This window comes from Oncorhynchus mykiss, chromosome 16, assembly GCF_013265735.2.
Source record: "Oncorhynchus mykiss isolate Arlee chromosome 16, USDA_OmykA_1.1, whole genome shotgun sequence".
Classification (NCBI taxonomy): domain Eukaryota; kingdom Metazoa; phylum Chordata; class Actinopteri; order Salmoniformes; family Salmonidae; genus Oncorhynchus; species Oncorhynchus mykiss.
This window is the reverse complement of record NC_048580.1, coordinates 9,661,994-9,666,993: the sequence shown is the minus strand read 5'-3', so window position 1 is coordinate 9,666,993 and position 5,000 is coordinate 9,661,994. Positions and strand designations below refer to the sequence as shown.

The 5,000-nt window shown below is 50.0% G+C and overlaps 1 protein-coding gene across 1 annotated transcript in view; it reads left to right on the top strand.

Annotated features, from left to right (window-relative positions):
• The window catches only part of LOC110492818 (voltage-dependent T-type calcium channel subunit alpha-1G-like), a 228,544-nt gene that overhangs the window by 215,395 nt on the left and 8,149 nt on the right, over positions 1-5,000 (top strand).

Sequence of the window (5,000 nt, the reverse complement as noted above, 5' to 3'; positions counted from 1 at the left end):
TTAACCTCCTCGTCATCAAACACTCCCCTCCTCCGTCTGCTCCCTGTGTTTTAACCTCCTCGTCATCAAACACTCCCCTCCACCGTCTGCTCCCTGTGTTTTAACCTCCTCGTCATCAAACACTCCCCTCCTCCGTCTGCTCCCTGTGTTTTAACCTCCTCGTCATCAAACACTCCCCTCCTCCGTCTGCTCCCTGTGTTTTAACCTCCTCGTCATCAAACACTCCCCTCCTCCGTCTGCTCTCTGTGTTTTAACCTCCTCGTCATCAAACACTCCCCTCCTCCGTCTGATCCCTGTGTTTTAACCTCCTCGTCATCAAACACTCCCCTCCTCCGTCTGCTCCCTGTGTTTTAACCTCCTCGTCATCAAACACTCCCCTCCTCCGTCTGCTCTCTGTGTTTTAACCTCCTCGTCATCAAACACTCCCCTCCTCCGTCTGCTCCCTGTGTTTTAACCTCCTCGTCATCAAACACTCCCCTCCTCCGTCTGCTCCCTGTGTTTTAACCTCCTCGTCATCAAACACTCCCCTCCTCCGTCTGCTCCCTGTGTTTTAACCTCCTCGTCATCAAACACTCCCCTCCTCCGTCTGCTCCCTGTGTTTTAACCTCCTCGTCATCAAACACTCCCCTCCTCCGTCTGCTCCCTGTGTTTTAACCTCCTCGTCATCAAACACTCCCCTCCTCCGTCTGCTCCCTGTGTTTTAACCTCCTCGTCATCAAACACTCCCCTCCACCGTCTGCTCCCTGTGTTTTAACCTCCTCGTCATCAAACACTCCCCTCCTCCGTCTGCTCCCTGTGTTTTAACCTCCTCGTCATCAAACACTCCCCTCCTCCGTCTGCTCCCTGTGTTTTAACCTCCTCGTCATCAAACACTCCCCTCCTCCGTCTGCTCCCTGTGTTTTAACCTCCTCGTCATCAAACACTCCCCTCCTCCGTCTGCTCTCTGTGTTTTAACCTCCTCGTCATCAAACACTCCCCTCCTCCGTCTGCTCCCTGTGTTTTAACCTCCTCGTCATCAAACACTCCCCTCCTCCGTCTGCTCCCTGTGTTTTAACCTCCTCGTCATCAAACACTCCCCTCCTCCGTCTGCTCCCTGTGTTTTAACCTCCTCGTCATCAAACACTCCCCTCCTCCGTCTGCTCCCTGTGTTTTAACCTCCTCGCCATCAAACACTCCCCTCCTCCGTCTGCTCCCTGTGTTTTAACCTCCTCGTCATCAAACACTCCCCTCCTCCGTCTGCTCCCTGTGTTTTAACCTCCTCGTCATCAAACACTCCCCTCCTCCGTCTGCTCCCTGTGTTTTAACCTCCTCGTCATCAAACACTCCCCTCCTCCGTCTGCTCCCTGTGTTTTAACCTCCTCGTCATCAAACACTCCCCTCCTCCGTCTGCTCCCTGTGTTTTAACCTCCTCGTCATCAAACACTCCCCTCCTCCGTCTGCTCCCTGTGTTTTAACCTCCTCGTCATCAAACACTCCCCTCCTCCGTCTGCTCCCTGTGTTTTAACCTCCTCGTCATCAAACACTCCCCTCCTCCGTCTGCTCCCTGTGTTTTAACCTCCTCGTCATCAAACACTCCCCTCCTCCGTCTGCTCCCTGTGTTTTAACCTCCTCGTCATCAAACACTCCCCTCCTCCGTCTGCTCCCTGTGTTTTAACCTTCTCGTCATCAAACACTCCCCTCCTCCGTCTGCTCCCTGTGTTTTAACCTCCTCGCCATCAAACACTCCCCTCCTCCGTCTGCTCCCTGTGTTTTAACCTCCTCGTCATCAAACACTCCCCTCCTCCGTCTGCTCCCTGTGTTTTAACCTCCTCGTCATCAAACACTCCCCTCCTCCGTCTGCTCCCTGTGTTTTAACCTCCTCGTCATCAAACACTCCCCTCCTCCGTCTGCTCCCTGTGTTTTAACCTCCTCGTCATCAAACACTCCCCTCCTCCGTCTGCTCCCTGTGTTTTAACCTCCTCGTCATCAAACACTCCCCTCCTCCGTCTGCTCCCTGTGTTTTAACCTCCTCGTCATCAAACACTCCCCTCCTCCGTCTGCTCCCTGTGTTTTAACCTCCTCGTCATCAAACACTCCCCTCCTCCGTCTGCTCCCTGTGTTTTAACCTCCTCGTCATCAAACACTCCCCTCCTCCGTCTGCTCCCTGTGTTTTAACCTCCTCGTCATCAAACACTCCCCTCCTCCGTCTGCTCCCTGTGTTTTAACCTCCTCGTCATCAAACACTCCCCTCCTCCGTCTGCTCCCTGTGTTTTAACCTCCTCGTCATCAAACACTCCCCTCCTCCGTCTGCTCCCTGTGTTTTAACCTCCTCGTCATCAAACACTCCCCTCCTCCGTCTGCTCCCTGTGTTTTAACCTCCTCGTCATCAAACACTCCCCCCTCCTCCGTCTGCTCCCTGTGTTTTAACCTCCTCGTCATCAAACACTCCCCTCCTCCGTCTGCTCCCTGTGTTTTAACCTCCTCGTCATCAAACACTCCCCTCCTCCATCTGCTCCCTGTGTTTTAACCTCCTCGTCATCAAACACTCCCCTCCTCCGTCTGCTCCCTTTTTCACTGTTCATCTTTTCTTTCTGCGTTCCTCGTTTTCTGTCTGTGTTGCTTTCTCCTGTCCTCTTTCCCCTCCTTTACCTCTTACTCCCTTACTCTCTCTCTCTCTTCCTCTCTCTCTCTCTCTCTCTCTCTCTCTCTCTCTCTCTCTCTCTCTCTCTCTCTCTCTCTCTCTCTCTCTCTCTCTCTCTCTCTCTCTCTCTCAATCTCAATCTCTCTGCCCCTTTCTCTCTCTCTCTCTCTCTGACTCTCAGCCGCTCTCTCTCTCTCTCTCTCTCTCTCTCTCTCTCTCTCTCTCGCTCTCTCTCACACTCACCCACCCACCCGCCTCAACCACACACCAATGCTGAAGTTTTCTCTAGGCCTCAATCTCTGGTACACACCCTCCCCTCAACTCTAACTCAACCCCTCCCTCCAGCTTTCTCTCCAATCCCTGTGGGTTCCTTGGCCCAAAATATTATTAGAAAGTGTGCACCCTCCAATATCCCTCTCTCAGTTTGGCTGTACTGGGTAATGATATGGTAGTCTACCTACCGCACACACACACACACACACACACACACACACATACACACACACACACACACACACATACAATCTTGGCTTCGAGCTTTGAAAACGAACCACCCAGGGATTTAGCACATACTAATGATAATAATTTGACTCTGCTGCCAAGCTGGCTAGGCACACACAAACACAAACACACACACACACACACACACACACACACACACACACACACACACACACACACAGACACAGACACAGACACAGACACAGACACAGACACACACACACAGACACACACACACACACACACACACAGACACACACACACACACACACACACACACACACACACACACACACACACACACACACACACACACACACACACACACACACACACACATACACACCATCAATAAGCGATGTATCCCTGTTGAATTATGCATCCAATGGCCTCTTTTTTTGTCATTCCGGACAAAATGCTACAGCCAATCACATTAGCATTGCCAAACAGCGTTTGCTAAAAGCTTTTAAACGTAATGCTGCAGCATTAATAGCCTCCCTGCTTCTAACTTGGTGTGTGATTCTGAAAAGTTGGCAGGCGCCCACTTAGCCTCTACCAGTTAGGACCTCTGCCCCGTCTGCAAGGTCTGTCAGAAAGCATTTTATCAATTCATTATCCCGGTTAAGGGTGAGTCAGGGAGGGAGGGAGGGAGGGAGGGAGGGAGTCAGGGAGGGAGGGAGGGAGGGATGGAGGGAGGGATGGAGGGAGGGAGGGAGGGAGGGATGCCAGAAACAGTAAGCCTTTAGCAGAGAACCCGCTGAGAGTTTGAACCCAATATGGCGCTCAGTGTTCTAGAATCAGCCGAGCTAAACTAGCGTTGTATTACATCAAGTCTGTACAGGTTCCTGTTCTCATCCTGTGTCCATTATTACATCAAGTCTGTACAGGTTCCTGTTCTCATCCTGTGTCCATTATTACATCAAGTCTGTACAGGTTCCTGTTCTCATCCTGTGTCCATTATTACATCAAGTCTGTACAGGTTCCTGTTCTCATCCTGTGTCCATTATTACATCAAGTCTGTACAGGTTCCTGTTCTCATCCTGTGTCCATTATTACATCAAGTCTGTACAGGTTCCTGTTCTCATCCTGTGTCCATTATTACATCAAGTCTGTACACGTTCCCGTCTGATTTTGTACGTTTGCCCACTGACGAAGAAATTATCAGTCTATAATTTTAATGGTAGGTTTATTTGAACAGTGAGAGAGAATAACAACAAAAAAATCCAGAATAATCCAAAATGTTGGGCAAACAGACAAAATCAGCAGGGGATCAAATACTTTTTTTCCTCATTGTATATCTGGTTGTACTGTTATATCTGTTGGTCTGTAATGAGGTTCATATATCTGTTGGTCTGTAATGAGGTTCATATATCTGTTGGTCTGTAATGAGATTCATATATCTTCTTGTGCCTGTGTGTTTGTCCATGTTTCTGTTAATTTTTCTGTTGTTGAGTTTGTTTTCAGTCCTACATGTTTGGTGTTGTGCAGGGTTTTGTTCCATACCTACACGTATGTGACTGGGTGTTGTTACAGCACATTGTGTCTGATGTTCTTATATGTGAGTCATTTCACTGTCTGTGTGATTTGTCAGAGTGAGTGAGTGAGTGAGTGAGTGAGTGAGTGAGTGAGTGAATGAGTGAGAGAGTGAGAGAGTGAGAGAGTGAGTGAGTGAGAGAGTGAGAGAGTGAGAGAGTGAGTGAGTGAGTGAGTGAGTGAGTGAGTGAGTGAGTGACTGAGTGGGGGGTGTGTGTGCGGGTGTGTGTGTGTGTGTGTGAGGGTGGGGGTGTATAGAAGTGGAAGTGCTCTCTGTTCACAAGTCCTTGTCTGTTCTCTATCTAGATCCCTCTAGCGGAGATGGAAGTGCTCTCTCTGGCTCTCT